The sequence below is a fragment of the Microcaecilia unicolor genome, chromosome 3 (genome assembly GCF_901765095.1).
Source record: "Microcaecilia unicolor chromosome 3, aMicUni1.1, whole genome shotgun sequence".
NCBI classification, from domain to species: domain Eukaryota; kingdom Metazoa; phylum Chordata; class Amphibia; order Gymnophiona; family Siphonopidae; genus Microcaecilia; species Microcaecilia unicolor.
The window spans coordinates 507,393,889-507,412,754 of NC_044033.1; the positions used below are offsets into that span (position 1 = coordinate 507,393,889).

The 18,866-nt window shown below is 42.4% G+C and overlaps 1 protein-coding gene across 1 annotated transcript in view; it reads right to left on the minus strand.

Moving 5' to 3' along the window:
• The window catches only part of ZNF292 (zinc finger protein 292), a 325,625-nt gene that overhangs the window by 266,838 nt on the left and 39,921 nt on the right, over window positions 1-18,866 (minus strand). Inside the window, exon 2 of the mRNA XM_030199115.1 lies at window positions 18,413-18,567. The gene's annotated coding sequence lies outside the window, so the exon portion shown is untranslated. The remainder of the gene's footprint in view (window positions 1-18,412; window positions 18,568-18,866) is intronic.

Consider the following 18,866-nt stretch of genomic DNA (forward strand, 5'->3'; position numbering starts at 1 on the left):
CGTTTTCCCACTCATGGCAGGCTCAATGCGGCTTACATGGGGCAATGGAGGGTTAAGTGACTTGCCCAGAGTCACAAGGAGCTGCCTGTGCCTGAAGTGGGAATTGAACTCAGTTCCTCAGTTCCCCAGGACCAAAGTCCACCACCCCAACCACTAGGCCACTAATGGCGGTGATTCTGCTTCCTGGCCAGGGGGGTGGGGTCTAATGCAAGCTCTACTGTGAATTTTTTTTTTCATTGGAATACAGTCTCTCCCTGTGGATTGAATCAAGAGTTTGATGATTGGTCTGATTTTTTAATCTTTTTTGTAAGATATTCCGATTGGACTATAGGACCTTGCTGATGATGTTATTTCCAGGGAGTGAACTGCTTACTTGAACCTTTTGGCGTCTGTTGTCAGTTTACTTGAGAGTAGCCCAACCTTTTGAAGCTCCTGAATATGGTTTTAAGTATTTATGTTTATGAAATTGATATATTTGTATAATTTCTGGCAAAGTCTAATATATATGGTCTGTTTAAATTATGTTTTTCATATATATTTTCTCCCCTGAAGAAGCGTTAAGTGAAATGTAGATCTATGTCAAGACTGAATATAGATGACTAAAATTTAGAAATTTTTCTTTTCAGTTGGACAGCATGTTAATACTGAATGTTTTTTCATCAAGGAGTACACTTGTGGCACTATACCAGGTAAGTACTGTTTTTATTCCATCTTCAATATTCATTTTATACAATTATGGCTCTTTGATGTGCAAAGACTGAAAAACATGCTAGTCCATCCGTGTAAGTGTGAATTATTTGTATTATATATATTTGGCCCATTTATATATTTTTTTCTGAGCACATCTTATATATTATAAAACAAAAGACTTTTCTTACCAAACCGGTATTTAGACATGCCTTAAAGGCAACCATTAAGGGAGTCACTCTGGCTTATACAGCTAGGAAAAGTAAACAGCATAATTCTCAGTTACGACAATTAGAGAGGCATATTAAGAAGGTAGAGATGCTACAGGTTCGGAAGTGGTCTCAATTTTAAAAGAATTGCTGAAAGCTAAATTTCAATATAATGCAATACCTGGTAAAAAGACCAAGGGTGTACTGAGTGTGCAAAATATGTCCTACTTAAGAAGCTTCCAACTGAGTAGAGAGGATCTTGCATATTTAAAGGGCAAGTGTAACAGAGAAAGGATTGTGTTCCTTAAGGATAAGATGGGTAAAATGCTCACTAAACTGATATAAAACCGCATAAATTCAGATGCAATATCAGACTCTATATACAACTGAAGAAACTGGTAATCAACTTAAAATTCTGGCTTTATTTTTTGTTTTTGAAATGCTATAAAAAGTCCTCCTTTACAGAGAAGAATAAAGCTTTGCAATCACTACAAAACAGATGAATGCTGGGAATAGATGGGCTAACTGTTGAGTTCTTGCCCCATCCTTGACCATCTTTAAATCTAGATTGAAAGCCCACCCCTTTAACATTGCTATTGACTCGTAACCACTTGTATCCACTCGCCTCCACCTACCCTCCTCTCCTCTTTCCTCTACACATTAATTGATTTGTTTGCTTTATTTTTTGTCTACTAGATTGTAAGCTCTTTGAGCAGGGACTGTCTTCTATGTTTGTGCAGCGCTGCGTACGCTTTGTAGCGCTATAGAAATGCTAAATAGTAGTAGTAGTAGTTCTATAAGCCCTTTAAATACACAGATTTAGAGAACTACTACTACTACTAAACATTTAGATTAGTTTTAGATACATAGGAGCATGGGGTAATACGTGGGAAAAATAACAGGCTGTACTGTAATGATGGGCTACATCTTTAGGTGATGGGAAAAAGGATCCTTGGGAAGAAATTCAGACAGTATGTTTCCAGACATTTAAACTAGAGGGTGGGGATAACAAAAGGAAACAAGGGATTTCAGAAGTCACCCCCAGAATAAACATGATGGCAGAGGGAAATGTCATGCAAATATAGAAAACCACCTAAACTCACTAAGCACATGGAAAGCAATGAGAACAAATGCTCGCAGTTTAAGTAAAAAGATTCAAGACTTGCAAGCCCTGATGTTTGAAGAAAACTTGGATATTGTTGCTATTGCGGAGACATGGTTCAACGATTTCCATGAATCGGAAGCGACTGTACCGGGCTGTAATCTTTTTAGGAAGGATAAAGAGGGCCCAAAGAGGTGGAGTGGTGCTGTGAGAGACAATATCAGAGTGGCTGAAATGCAGAGAACCTGAGGAAAGGAAAAAGTTTTATGGATCGTCCTGGAAAGAGAAGACGGAACCTGTATCCACACAGGGGTTACCTACAGATCTCCTGCACAAATGGAGAAGCCAGACAAGGATATGATAGAAGATATTGAAAAGATTGATATGAAAGGGGAAGATTTTAATTTGTCTGACGTGGATTGGAACGTCCCGTCTGCAGAATTGGAAAGAAGTAGGGAGATTTTGGATGCCTGTTAAAGTGCTTTGCTCAGACAAATGGTGACAGAACCCACGAGGGAAGGTTTGATGCTGGATCTAGTGCTCACGAATGGAGGGAGAGTTTCCAATATTCGAGTGGGTGCCCACCTATGTAATAGTATCATCTTTGATATAAGGGCGAAGGCGGAGTGATTTTGATAAAATGTCAGAATACCTGAAGGAGCTGTAGGATGTGTGGAAAAACAGTGGTCCAAGCTAAAGGCTGCTATAAATATGGCGACTGATCTTTATGCAAGGAAAGTAAACAAAAACAAGAAAAGCATGAAGACTATATGGTTTGCCAAACAAGTAGCTGAAAAAATAAGAGCAAAAGAGGCTTTGTTCAAGAAATACAAAAGCGCAACAAGAGGATCTCAGAAAAGATTATCGGATTAAACTCAAAAGAGGCAAAGAGGGAAATACGGGTAGCGAAAGCGTGAGCGGAAGAAAAAAATGGCTAAAGATGTAAAGAGAGGTGACAAGACCTTTTTCAGATATATTGGAGAAAGGAAAAAAAAGATAAGAATGGAATTCCGAGACTGAAAGATAATAAGAATGGCTATATGGAGAGTGATGAAGATAAAGCGAACGTCCTAAACAATTATTTCTCTTTGGTGTTCACAGAGGAAAATCCTGGAGGACAGAGGTTGGCTGCCGAGGTAACATCTGGGAATGGCATGGATACTGTGCCATTTATAGAAGAGTTTATAAACAGCTTGAGAATCTGAAGGTGGACAAAACTATGGGGCCGGATGGGATATATCCCAGGATATTGAGGGAGCTCAGAGAGGTCCTGGCAGCACCTCTTAAAGATTTATTTGATAGATCTTTAGAGACAGGAGAGGTGCCGCGAGATTGGAGACAAGCGGATGTGGTTTCTCTCCACAAAAGTTCCGACAGGGAAGAAGTGGGAAACTACAGACTGGTAAGGCTCACGTTGGTGATAGGAAAAATAATGGAGTCGCTGTTGAAAGAAAGGATAGTTAACTCTCTAGAAGCCAATGGGTTACAGGACCCGAGGCAACATGGCTTTACCAAAAAAAAATCTTGCCAAACGAATCTTATTGACTTCTTTGACTGGGTGACCAAAGAACTGGATAAAGGACGTGCACTAGATATAATCTACTTGGATTTCAGCAAAGCCTTTTTTTTTTTTTTTTTGTTACATTTGTACCCCGCGCTTTCCCACTCATGGCAGGCTCAATGCGGCGGGCAATGGACGGCTAAGTGACTTGCCCAGAGTCACAAGGAGCTGCCTGTGCCAGGAATCGAACTCAGTTCCTCAGTTCCCCAGGACCAAAGTCCACCACCCTAACCACTAGGCCACTCCTCCTCCTTTGATACGGTCCCCCACAGAAGACTCATGAATAAACTGAAAGGGTTGAACTTAGGACCGAAAGTGGTGAACTCGATAGGAAACTTACATAGTAACATAGTAGATGACGGCAGAAAAAGACCTGCACGGTCCATCCAGTCTGCCCAACAAGATAAACTCATATGTGCTAGTTTTTTGTGTATACCTTACCTTGATTTGTACCTGTCTTTTTCAGGGCACAGACCGTATAAGTCCGCCCAGTACTATCCCCCGCCTCCCAACCACCAGCCCCGCCTCCCACCACCGGCTCTGGCACAGACCGTATAAGTCTACCCAGCACTATCCTCGCCTCCCAACCACCAGCCCTGGCACAGAACGTATAAGTCTGCCCAGCACTAGCCCCGCCTCCCAAACTGGTTGACCAACTGGTGAACACGAGTGGTGGTAAATGGAATCCACTCAGAGGAAAGGATGGAGTTTCTCAGGGGTCAGTGCTGGGGCCTATTCTGTTTAATATATTTGTGGGAGGACATAAATTGAGGTTGAAGAGGGGCAGACTCAGGAGTAATGTCAAGAAGTATTTTTTCACAGAGAGGGTGGTGGATATGTGGAATGCCCTCCCGCGGGAGGTGGTGATGAAAACGGTAATGGAATTCAAACATGTGTGGGATAAACACAAAGGAATCTTGTTTAGAAGGAATAGATCCACAGAATCTTAGTGTCGATTAGGTGGCGCCAATAATTGGGAAGCAAAATCGATGCTGGGCAGACTTCTACGGTCTACGCCCTAATCGTGACTGAATAGATATGAATGGGCTGGAGTGTAAATTTTAAGGGGTTTCAACGTTAGCTTCAGAACTTAATACAAGAATAGTGCTGGGCAGACTTCTACGGTCTGTGCCCTGAGAATGGCAAGGACAAATCAAACTCGGGTATAAAGTATCACATACCATGTAAAATGAGTTTATCTTGTTGGGCAGACTGGATGGACCGTACAGGTCTATATCTGCCATCATTTACTATGTATGTTATTTTAAAGATCAATTAACTCTATAACTTTTGAGAGCCTACCAGCATTCTTTGGCCTTGAGTGGTATGAAAGGTACCATAGTGGAAGCCTCCACTGCCCCAGGTACAAAATAAGTACCTGAATATATGTAAACTGCTTTGAATGTAGTTGCAATAACCACAGAAAGGTGGTATATCAAGTCCCATTTCCCTTCCCTTTCCCCTGATGATAGTTTTACCAAAACTAGGGCAGGATCATACAGACGTGGTGAATTACAGACCTATTACAGACCTATATAGCACCGTTCACGGAAGAGAATGTGTATGAACAACTTGAAAAGCTAAATGTGGACAAAGCCATGGGACCGGGCGGGATCCACCCCAGGATAATGAGGAGCTCAGAGAGGTTCTAGTGGGTCCTCTTAAAGATTTGTTTAATAAATCCCTGCAGATGGGAGTGGTTCCGAGGGATTGGAGAACAGCGGATGTGGTTCCTCTTCACAAAAGTGGTGATAGGGAAGAAGCTGGAAACTACAGGCCGGTAAGCCTCACTTCGGTTATTGGAAAAGTAATGGAAGCGATGCTGAAGAAAAGGATAGTGAATTTCCTGGAAGCCAATAAGTTGCATGATCTGAGACAACATGGTTTTACCAAAGGGAAATTGTGCCAAACGAATCTCATTGAATTCTTTGACTGGGTGACAGGAGAATTGAATCAGGGACAAGATACAGACGTAATCTACTTACAGTGGGGGAAATAAGTATTTGATCCCTTGCTGATTTTGTAAGTTTGCCCACTGACAAAGACATGAGCAGCCCATAATTGAAGGGTAGGTTATTGGTAACAGTGAGAGATAGCACATCACAAATTAAATCCGGAAAATCACATTGTGGAAAGTATATGAATTTATTTGCATTCTGCAGAGGGAAATAAGTATTTGATCCCCACCAACCAGTAAGAGATCTGGCCCCTACAGACCAGGTAGATGCTCCAAATCAACTCGTTACCTGCATGACAGACAGCTGTCGGCAATGGTCACCTGTATGAAAGACACCTGTCCACAGACTCAGTGAATCAGTCAGACTCTAACCTCTACAAAATGGCCAAGAGCAAGGAGCTGTCTAAGGATGTCAGGGACAAGATCATACACCTGCACAAGGCTGGAATGGGCTACAAAACCATCAGTAAGACGCTGGGCGAGAAGGAGACAACTGTTGGTGCCATAGTAAGAAAATGGAAGAAGTACAAAATGACTGTCAATCGACAAAGATCTGGGGCTCCACGCAAAATCTCACCTCGTGGGGTATCCTTGATCATGAGGAAGGTTAGAAATCAGCCTACAACTACAAGGGGGGAACTTGTCAATGATCTCAAGGCAGCTGGGACCACTGTCACCACGAAAACCATTGGTAACACATTACGACATAACGGATTGCAATCCTGCAGTGCCCGCAAGGTCCCCCTGCTCCGGAAGGCACATGTGACGGCCCGTCTGAAGTTTGCCAGTGAACACCTGGATGATGCCGAGAGTGATTGGGAGAAGGTGCTGTGGTCAGATGAGACAAAAATTGAGCTCTTTGGCATGAACTCAACTCGCCGTGTTTGGAGGAAGAGAAATGCTGCCTATGACCCAAAGAACACCGTCTCCACTGTCAAGCATGGAGGTGGAAATGTTATGTTTTGGGGGTGTTTCTCTGCTAAGGGCACAGGACTACTTCACCGCATCAATGGGAGAATGGATGGGGCCATGTACCGTACAATTCTGAGTGACAACCTCCTTCCCTCCGCCAGGGCCTTAAAAATGGGTCGTGGCTGGGTCTTCCAGCACGACAATGACCCAAAACATACAGCCAAGGCAACAAAGGAGTGGCTCAGGAAGAAGCACATTAGGGTCATGGAGTGGCCTAGCCAGTCACCAGACCTTAATCCCATTGAAAACTTATGGAGGGAGCTGAAGCTGCGAGTTGCCAAGCGACAGCCCAGAACTCTTAATGATTTAGAGATGATCTGCAAAGAGGAGTGGACCAAAATTCCTCCTGACATGTGTGCAAACCTCATCATCAACTACAGAAGACGTCTGACCGCTGTGCTTGCCAACAAGGGTTTTGCCACCAAGTATTAGGTCTTGTTTGCCAGAGGGATTAAATACTTATTTCCCTCTGCAGAATGCAAATAAATTCATATACTTTCCACAATGTGATTTTCCGGATTTAATTTGTGATGTGCTATCTCTCACTGTTACCAATAACCTACCCTTCAATTATGGGCTGCTCATGTCTTTGTCAGTGGGCAAACTTACAAAATCAGCAAGGGATCAAATACTTATTTCCCCCACTGTAGATTTCAGCAAAGCTTTTGACACGGTTCCCCACAGGAGGCTCTTAAATAAACTGGAGAGGCTGAAGATAGGACCCGAAGTGGTGAACTGGATTAGGAACTGGTTGACGGACAGACGCCAGAGGGTGGTGGTCAATGGAATTCGCTCGGATGAGGGAAAGGTGAGTAGTGGAGTGCCTCAGGGATCGGTGCTGGGGCCGATTCTGTTCAATATATTTGTGAGTGACATTGCCGAAGGGTTAGAAGGTAAAGTTTGCCTATTTGCGGATGATACTAAGATCTGTAAGAGTGGCCACCCGAGAGGGAGTGGAAAACATGAAAAGGGATCTGAGGAAGCTAGAAGAATGGTCTAAGGTTTCTCAATTAAAATTCAATGCGAAGAAATGCAAAGTGATGCACTTAGGGAGTAGAAATCCACAGGAGACGTATGTGTTAGGCAGTGAGAGTCTGTTAGGTACGGTCGGGAAGAGGGACCTTGGGGTGATAGTATCTGAGGATCTGAAGACGACGAAACAGTGTGACAAGTCGGTGGCCGTAGCTAGAAGGTTGTTAGGCTGTATAGAGAGAGGTGTGACCAGCAGAAAAAAGGGGGTGTTGATGCCCCTTTTTAAGTCATTGGTGAGGCCCCACCTGGAGTATTGTGTTCAGTTTTGGAGGCCGTATCTTGCTAAGGATGTAAAAAGAATTGAAGCGGTGCAAAGAAAAGCTACGAGAATGGTATGGGATTTGCGTTACAAGACATATGAGAGACTTGCTGACCTGAACATGTATACCCTGGAGGAAAGGAGAAACAGGGGTGATATGATACAGACGTTCAAATATTTGAAAGGTATTAATCCGCAAACAAACCTTTTCCAGAAGGCGGTAGAACTAGAGGACACGAAATGAGATTGAAGGGGGGCAGACTCAAGAAAAATGTCAAGAAGTATTTTTTCACGGAGAGAGTGGTGGATGCTTGGAATGCCCTCCTGTGGGAGGTGGTGGAGATGAAAACGGTAACGGAATTCAAACATGCGTGGGATAAACATAAAGGAATCCTGTTCAGAAGGAATGGATCCTCAGGAGCTTAGCCAAGATTGGGTGGCAGAGCCGGTGGTGGGAGGCAGGGCTAGTGCTAGGCAGACTTCTACGGTCTGTGCCCTGAAAAAGACAGATACAAATCAAGATAAGGTATACACAAAAAGTAGCACATACGAGTTTATCTTGTTGGGCAGACTGGAAGGACCGTGCAGGTCTTTTTCTGCCGTCATCTATTATGTTACTATAACGAATTAAATGTAGAAGGGAAAGTCTATGCTAAAATTTTAGCGACCCGTTTTGATGTGATTTTCGCAAAGTGGTAAACCCAGATCGAGCAGGTTTGGAGGCAAAAGTCGCTCATCCAATAACACTTATTTAGCTATGTAGAGGTGTTCCCAGTGTCTCACCACCTATTGTGCAACTGTGCCCTATGATCAGATGTCTGACTAGGCCAGGATCATCTTTTTAGAGCAAAACTGTCATGGATGCCTGAAAGTTTCCTGTATCTCTGCCAGTTCAAGGAAACTATGCATCTGCACTTCATCTTTGGGGGTGAAGTTGCTAACAAGACAGATTTACAGTGACACAAGCAACAGATAAGCACCAGAACTCAAAGTGAGTGTATCTGAATCAACTATGGACATCACTGCTATCCAGGCCTGCATTTTGTCTGCTAAACAGGAGGAATGCATGATCTGATTGGGCCAAAACAGTCACCTGAGTTCAGTGGACAGAAGTTTGAGCCCAGACATTTGGAAGAAAACGTGGAGAGTTTTGGCACTGAACCAGGGCAGACACACATCTAATTACTCTGGTGAGACACTGTCTCTTTGTGCCTAAGATCTCAGCCTCCCTGTTCAATCTCATTTACAGGAAGGACAAATAATTACAGCTGTCAACCTTGTGCTACCAACTATCCACCAGTGCTGGCTGAGGACTGTACTATCATTCCGCTATACCAACCAGATGTTCTGATAAGCTTGCTGTGTAACAGCTGGAGCTGAAGTTAGAAATCCTACTTTTCATCCACAGATCGTCTACGAAGCACGTCTTGTTATGGTGAGAATCCAGGGTTCATTCCTATAGTTTGGGGAACAGATAGTTACCACTTTAGTCTGCCAAAGGCTGTGTTAGGTCATGAGCATGGTTTATTAACTGAGATATATTTGGTTTTTGGTATTAAGGTATAATTGTTCGTGCTGTAACAGTATATACAGATTTCAATTTTTATGTTAATTCTTAGGCATATCTTTGGTGTAAATCCTAGTGGTATTTATTTTGTGTGCTTGCTCGCTATTTCACTAACTGTTGTTATTATTATTCTATAATATATATTTATATCCCCCCCCCCCCCCCCCCCCCCCACACACACACACACTTTGGCATATTTCTTCATTGGTTTCTGTTGTACCAGCCAGAGAATTAGTGGAGTGGCCTAATGCTTAATGCAGTGGGACCTGGGGAACTGGGTTTGATTCCTGCTGCTGCCTGATGGTCAGTAGTGGGTTGACATCCCGAAGAACCAGGTTCAATTCCCTCTGCAGCTCCTTCTAACCCTGGGCAAGACACTTAACCCTCCACTGCCCCAGGTACAAAAGTAGTACAACATACTACTTAGATTGTGAGCCCTCTAGGGACAGATCCAGTACCTATAAAATGAAACTGTAAACTGCTTAGGTCTAAATACGTCAATAAATACTATACTATACCCATTCCTGTCTGTTAGCAGAGTGTTTGCTAGGTTCTGTAATTGTCTGTACTTTACTACCTAATTACCACTACAGTTGCAAATAACGCAGGTTGCTAAAGATTTGAGGGTCCTGGTTTTCTCAGTGTAACTTGATGCAGAGAAGGTCTTCGACTGAATTGAGTGGGCATTTATGTTTCAGGCAATGCACTGGTTTGGAATAGGGCCAGTTTATGCATAAGGTAAGAGTATTATATGACAATCCCTTGCTAGATAACATGTTAATAATGGGACATTTGAGCATTTTCCAGTACAAAGGGAAAATAGACAGGCGTGTCCACTTTCTTCATTATTATTTGATTTAGTATTAGAACCCCCTGCGGATGATAGTTTGTTGTACTTTAAGGAACTCCACATCTCTGACATTACTGCAATTGATAGAGAAGTTTGGTGCCTTTTTTGGGTATACGATCAACTGGACTAAATCAGAGGTATTACCTCTAAATGTATTCTGCACTAAAGATCTTATGGCATTGCATCCATTTAGACGGCAATCCTCTGGGATGGAATACCTGAATATACACCTTAGGTCAGACATTCACTCTACAATGGAAGTAAATGAAAAATAGATTGTTGATCAAAGCATGAGCTAGAGGAAGTAAATAAATCCTAATAAATAAAAATGTGTACTAAATGGAAGTCATCATATCTATTTTGATGGGAACATGTGGCGACTTAAAATGTCCATTGCTGATATCATTCTGTATAATGGATATGCTTCCAATTTATTTTTCTGAAAAATGCTATATGGATTTAAATAGGATCTTCACCCTGGCAGGATAAAACACCTCAAACTGCATTGGCCAAGCTGCAACAACCCGAGGCACATGAAGTCAATTTCCCTAATCTCTCTGCCTATCATTCAGCTTTTATACTTTGACAAGGGATGTACTGGATATATGTCCCACTGGAAATCTGGTACCAAGCTGGCTTAGACTACAGGAAAATATACTTGCTCTACTACAATACAGCTCTTGTCATCATAATACAATTTTTCGTCCAAACACTGCATTTTTTTTTTTTTTTTTTAGAGTTAGTGGACAGTAAACTTCAGAGTAGATGAGTTTCAGTTTTATGGGCTATTTGGAGCAGGCTTGTCTGACCTTTTCCTATCGGGGGCCACATTTGATATTTTGTAACAATTGGAGGGCCGAAACATGTGCACACATGCACTTTCTGAAAAAGACACACACATACACTCTAAGAACACAGAGAACAAAACTGAATTAGTTATAAAAATTTGCACAACCATTCTAGATGATGTACATTACATTCACTGAATACACTCCACAAACTAAGTGCCAAAAAAAAATCAAAACAATGCAATATTTACAGTAGTCAGGAAATACAGACAAGTTATGTTAACATTTGGCTCCCAGGCAGGCCTAGTTCTCAAGTCCAATTTGCACGGTATCAGTATTATATTTATCAGAGGGGGTTTCTCATGTAACTCTCAAATTATCTTATCACCTACTTTATACAGGCTTACAGGGTATTTTAGTATCGGATCTATCAGATACCCATGTCACCACCATTCAGGCTATAGTGTAAGCCAGGCACTTTTTATGGTGGGCATGTACTTCTCATTGATCCATATTTTTAAATATTATTAAACTTTTCATTCATTATTTTAACTTAACCTATTAGTCAAATTTGCACTTAGCTTTAAATGCAGTACCGCCATATTTTCTTCTTTCTTTTTCTGCTTTAAAAATCAGTCATCTCGGAGACCTCTTAATCAGACATGAACTCATGTTTCGCATTTAATGCTGTATCAAGGCATGTCTCCTCAATGAAAACTGGAAACACATCTGTGCTCTCACTGTCTTGCTGTCCTCAGAAAAAAAAAAAACACACCTGCTCCAGATGAGTAACTTCACTTTCTCTAAGGACAAGCAGAGCTTAGTTTCTCACATGTGGGGGAATCTCTAGTTACCAGACTCACAAAAAAAACAAACCACGGTCAACAGGAACTTGCAACGGCAAGGCCAAACAGAACCAATAACACTTACAAAACAGATCCGTTGTAAAGGTGCAGCCTAAAACAGAAAAGAATGGGCCTAGGAGGGTGAAGTAGGTTTCTAGACACCAAATAAATTCTGCAGGATCGTCTGGCTATCGAATTGGGTGTGCTGCTTGGGCAGAATGTGTGGACTAAAGACCACATCACAGACTTGCAGATAGAGGCTGACCTAAAGTGGGCTACTGATGCAGCCATAGCTCTGGCAGGTTTTGTGCAGGGCAACAGAGGGGATCCTAGGACTCTGTTCTCATACTAGACAGCAAATCTCTTCCACTTGAACACATAACACCTCTTAGTGGAATCTTCCCTGGAAGCCAGCAGGATCCTAGAGTCACTTTCAGGCAGTTGCAAAAATTCAAATTCTACGCTCTTAATATCCAGGCTGTGAGGGCCAGGGACTGGAGGTTGTGGTGCAGAAGAGCCCCTTCATTCCGCGTGATGAGTCAGAAAGCAGTCCAGCCTCTATGGTTCTTCGGAAGACAACTTCAGAAGTAGATGGTACCATATCTGCCTCGGCCAGAAAGGGGCAATGAGGACGATGGTTCCCCGATTACAGAATGACACAGGAACAAAGTTTCTCTCCATCCCCGCCGGCCTTGTCTGTCCCCGCAGGTTCTGGCCCCACCCTCATGGGCTCTTGTCCTCATCTACAGAAGCGTCGAACAATGATGATTTTATATTTAAATCTTTTTATTAAAGTATAAAAAAGGGACAATATGCTGTGCAACTGTTGTGTATAAATTACTGATAGCAAATAACAGTGAGCAGCTATAATAACTTCTCTCACCACCACCCTCTACCCTTCCAACCCCAACAATAGCTAATTTCTACTACCCCAGGTAATCCTAATCCACCCTGTTAAAATGTCCAGGGGTAAAAAAATACAACCCGTTCTGTACGCCCTAGAGGACAGAAATATGCACTATGAAGCACTGTTATGATTTTTTAATTGGTGGATGAATAAGAAGTCATCAACAATCTCAGGATTCAATCTAGATCTCCTGTTTTCCACAGTCCTTCCTGCAACAGAAGATGTCTTCTTAGAAGATGTGCTGGTAGCAGGATGTACAGGATCCCCCATGCAAATTTTGCTACATGTGGCCAGCATACTTGCTTGTTTTTCAAAAAAAAAAAATCAAAATATCGTTATCTGCATCACTCAAACAAATAGTCCAGTTCATTAACAGGCTTCAAAGTAGAAAATGACACAGGGTCAAAGTTTGTCCCCGTCCCTGTGGGATCTGTCCCCATCCCCGCGGTTACTGCAGGTCCCTGTCATTCTCTACCCCTATTCATGCTCGAGTTTCAGCAAAGTCTTCTCGATCAGAGAAATGGGAGGATATGCATATCGAAATACCTTCTCCCAAATGAAGGTGGTGGTATCCGATGCTAGTCTGTCATCTGATCTGAGCCTGGCACAGAACTGAGGGAATTTGTTGTTTAGGTGAGTGGCAAAGATATCCACCAAAGGGGTGGCCCACTTATGAAAGATACTGCAGACAACGCCCATACTGGGAGACCATATATGCAGTTGCATGACCCTATTCAGCTTATCTGCCAGACTGTTGTCTGTTCCCACTAGGTATGTGGCCCAGAGCACCAAACTGTGACAGATGGCCCAATGCCATATTCCGACAAGGGATATGATCATGTACCTCCCTGCTTCTTCACATAATACATGAATGAGAACAATTTGATTTGTCAGCCAAACTCTGAAAGCCTTTAGAGTGTTCCAAATTGCCCATAGCTCTAGGAGGTTGATCTGATAACTGGCCTCCTGAGCAGACCAGACTCCCTGCATTTGAAGCCCCATCCACACAGGCTCCCCACCCTAGAGTGGATGCACCCGTACTCAGAAATTTCTGGGGTAGATGAATTTGGAATGGAAGTCCCCGGGTCAAATTGGGCCAATCTATCCACCAATGGAGCAACTGGGTGAGCTTTGGGGTTACAGAGATAGAATACTCTAGGTTCCCCTTGGCCTGGGACCACAGGGCATCTCTCAAGTGGAGGCATGCTATAGGCGTGGAACAGTGGAGGCCATGTGGTCTAGCATTTTCAACATCTGCCGAGCCGACAACTGCTGGCTGTCTCCAACATGAGCGGCAATGGCCACTAGGGCCTCAGCACAAGCCGGAGGCAGGTAGGCCCAAGCATGCTCCATGTCTAGCAGGGTTCCAATGAACTCCAATCGTTGAACAGGGAGCAGATGAGACCGAGTAATTGACAATGAACCCCAGTAGCGCCAACACCAGTACAGTCTTCTGCATTGATTCCTGAGCACTCTCCTTGGATGTCCTCTTGACCAGCCAATCATCCAGGTAAGTCTCAACGCCACCTGAAATTAAATATGTCCAAAACCGAGCTTCTCATTTTCCCCCCCAAACCCACCTCCCCGCTCCCCCCGTTTTCTATTTCTGTTGATGGCTCTCTCATTCTCCCTGTCTCCTCAGCTCGAAACCTTGGGGTCATCTTTGACTCTTCTCTCTCCTTCTCTGCTCATATCCAGCAGATTGCCAAGACCTGTCGTTTCTTTCTTTACAACATCCGTAAAATCCGCCCCTTTCTTTCCGAGCACTCTACCAAAACCCTCATCCACACCCTTGTCACCTCTCGTTTAGACTACTGCAATCTGCTTCTTGCTGGCCTCCCACTTAGTCACCTCTCCCCTCTCCAGTCGGTTCAAAACTCTGCTGCCCGTCTCGTCTTCCGCCAGGGTCGCTTTACTCATACTACCCCTCTCCTCAAGACCCTTCACTGGCTCCCTATCCGTTTTCGCATCCTGTTCAAACTTCTTCTACTAACCTATAAATGTACTCACTCTGCTGCTCCCCAGTATCTCTCCACACTCGTCCTTCCCTACACCCCTTCCCGTGCACTCCGCTCCATGGATAAATCCTTCTCATCTGTTCCCTTCTCCACTACTGCCAACTCCAGACTTCGCACCTTCTGTCTCGCTGCACCCTACTCCTGGAATAAACTTCCTGAGCCCCTACGTCTTGCCCCATCCTTGGCCACCTTTAAATCTAGACTGAAAGCCCACCTCTTTAACATTGCTTTTGACTCGTAACCACTTGCCTCCACCTACCCTCCTCTCTTCCTTCCCGTTCACATTAATTGATTTGATTTGCTTACTTTATTTATTTTTTGTCTATTAGATTGTAAGCTCTTTGAGCAGGGGCTGTCTTTCTTCTATGTTTGTGCAGCGCTGCGTATGCCTTGTAGCGCTATAGAAATGCTAAATAGTAGTAGTAGTAGTAGTAGGGAAACACATGAATCCTTGTCTACATAGCGATGCTGCAACTATTGCTAGACATTTTGAAAAGATACTGGGAATGGATGTGAGGCCAAATGGCAGGACACGGTACAAGTAGTGGTGTTTCCCTGTGTGAATTTAGTCACTGGAAATCTTGCCTCACCAATCTATTACATTTTTTTAAAGTGGTGAACAAACACATGGATAAAGGTGAGCCGACTGATATTGTGTATCTGGATTTTCAAAAGGCATTTGACAAAGTACCTCACAAAAGACTCCTGAGGAAATTAGAAAGTCAGAGAATAGGAGGTAATGTCCTACTGTGGATTAAGAACTGGTTAAAAGACAGAAAACAGTATAGGGTTAAATAGTCAATATTCTCAATGGAGAAGGGTAGATAGTGAGGTTCCCAGGGGTTAGCGGTTAAGAAAGCAAACAAAGTTAGGAATTATTAGGAAAGGAATGGAAAACAAAACTGAGAATGTTATAAATGCCTTTGTAAATCGCTCCATGGTGTGACCGCAGTACCAGGAGGTAATGTGCTGGGGTTGCTTGATAAGTGATCATAACGTGATCAGATTTAATATAAGCTCTGAAGTAAGTACAAACAGGAAATTCAATATGCTAGCATTTAACTTTCAAAAAGAAGACTATGATAAAATGAGAACAGTGAAGGGAAAAATACTTAAAAGCAGCTGCAAAGGTCAAAAATTTCAAAACTCTTCTTTGTATTTGAGTTCTGGATTGCAACTAGATCCATCTCATACACTGCACTCTGCAACTACTTGCAGCCAAGTTGTATTTTCACTGTTGCTGGTCCTCTGGAGTGGAACATACTGCCACTGGAGATTCGGCAGTTTTTAAGCATTTACCAAAACAACATTTATTACATCTGGCATATGGCTCATCTTGACATCTGCTGTTTTTCTTAATGTACCTGTACTTTTAGTTTTTGTGAAGATAAATTGTTGAGTTTTTTATATTGTTGCGTTGTTTGTGTTTATGATTGGCCGCCGTCGTGGACAGGATGCTGGGCTCGATGGACCCTTGGTCTTTTCCCAGTGTGGCATTACTTATGTACTTATGATTGTGTATGTTTTGCTTGTTCTCCGCTCTAGATAAGAGAGAATTATAAATAAAAAAATCTAAATCTTATGTGCCACCACTGCAGCTGCCAGTGAGAGAAAACATGTACAAGGTCGTAAAGAGCATCCACCAGAAATGCCATCCCCAACTACAAACTAAACATCTCCAGTGAGGCAGGCAATTGCTGCATCATAAGTACATAAGTATTGCCATACTGGGACAGACCAAAGGTCCATCAAGCCCAGCATCCTGTTTCCAACAGTGGCCAATCCAGGTCACAAATATCTGGCAAGATCCCAAAAAGGTAGAAAACACTGTATACTAACCATCCCAGAAATAGTGGATTTTCCCCAAGTCCAATTCAATAATGGTCTATGGATTTATCCTTTAGGAAGCCATCCAAGCCTTTATTAAACTCTGCTAAGCTAACCACCTTTACCACATTCTCTGGAAATGAATTCCAGAGTTTACTTAAACGTTGAGGGAAGAAAAACTCTCTCCAATTCATTTTAAATTTACTTCTTTGTAGCGTCATCGCATGCCCCCTAGTCCTACTAATTTTGGAAAGCGTAAACAGACACTTCATGTCTATCCATTCAACTCCACTCATTATTTTATAGACCTCTATCATATCTCCCCTCAGTCACCTTCTCTCCAAGCTGAAGAGCCCAAGCCGCTTTAGCCTTTCCTCATAGGGAAGTTGTCCCATCCCCTTTACCATTTTCGTCGCCCTTCTCTGCACCTTTTCTAATTCCACCATATCTTTTTTGAGATACGGCGACCAGAATTGAACACAATATTCAAGGTGCAGTCGCACCATGGAGCAATACAAAGGCATTATAACATCCTCATTTTTGTTTTCCATTCCCTTCCTAATAATACCTAACATTCTATTTGCTTTCATAGCCGCAGCAGCTCAATGAGTAGAAGGTTTCAACGTATCATCAATGACGACACCAAGATCCCTTTCTTGGTCCGTGACTCCTAATGTGGGACCTTGCATGACGTAGCTATAATTCGGGTTCCTCTTTCCCACATGCATCACTTTGCACTTGCTCACATTAAACGTCATCTGCCATTTAGAAGCCCAGTCTCGTTAGGTCCTCTTGTAATTTTTCACAATCCTCTCGCGATTTAACAACTTTGAATAACTTTGTGTCGTCAGCAAATTTAATTACCTCACTAGTTACTTCCATCTCTAGGTCATTTATAAATGTTAAAAAGCAGTGGTCCCAGCACAGACCCCTGGGGAACCCCAGTAACTACCCTTCTCCATTGAGAATACTGACAATTTAACCCTACTCTCTGTTTTCTATCTTTTAACTCGTTTTTAATCCACAATAGGACAGTACCTCCTATTCCATGACTCTCCAATTTCCTCTGGAGTCTTTCTTGAAGATCCAGATACACAATATTGACCGGCTCACCTTTATCCACATGTTTGTTCACCCCTTCAAAGAAATGTAATAGCTTGGTGAGGCAAGATTTCCCTTCACTAAATCCATGTTGACTGTCTCATTAATCCATGCTTTTGAATATTGCTCTGTAATTTTGTTCTTTATAATAATCTCTACCATTTTGCCCGGCACTGACGTCAGACTCACCGGTCTATAATTTCCCTGATCTCCTCTGGAACCTTTTTTAAAAAAATCGGCGTTGCTTTGGCCATCCTCAAATCTTCCAGTACCACGCTTGATTTTAAGGATAAATTACATATTACTAACAATAACTCCGCAAGTTCATTATTCAGTTCTATCAGTACTCATCCGGTCCAGGAGATTTGCTACTCTTCAGTTTGGTAGGGGGACATAATCTGTCTGGACTGGACTAGCAAGATAAAGATGCTATAGAATTGATTACCCTGCTTCACTATTGATAGTAGTATTACTTTAGACGAGACAGCCATACTTTGAAGATCAAAACATACTCTACAATATATATATCAATCAAGGATATAAATTTTAGTTTTAGTGTAGGAAGCAAGAATTCTACAGTTTTGTACTAAACTGTGTACAGCTTTGTTCAGTCTCTCATGACAAAATTTATTGGAAGTTATATTTTGGAAATTAGTCTACAAAATCATTTAAGAAAACATTTAGATAACCATTCAATACACTTGATGAACTCAGAAAGACAGATACTCACAGTGCTAACCGTTCAAGAACAAAGGCAACATTCTCGCATTCTGAAGTAAGGTATGGCCGTGCTTTAGAATAACTTTGGATAGCCACAGTGTAGACTTCCAACAGAGGCAAAGGATCTTCAGATGTCTTCCACTTTTCTGCATATTCTAGTAGTGTCTGTTTAGACAGGGGGAAAAAAAAAGCAGTTCCAACTATTGAAATTACATGATAAGTTTAAAAATACATAATCAGATGTGCTAACCTACAGTAAAGCCTATATTCTTTCAAAGCATTTCTGAAAAACAAAGCTAAATGTAAGAACGAAAGATGGATTTAACGAATACCTACAATTACTCGCATTAAAAACCATTTAAATTTAAGTGACCTCATCTACCCCTGCCTTGCTCTTTCTGGTGTAGGGTTTGTCTTAACACTGCCTAAAAAGAGCAACTTTTTCAGTTTCCTCTGCAGCTCCG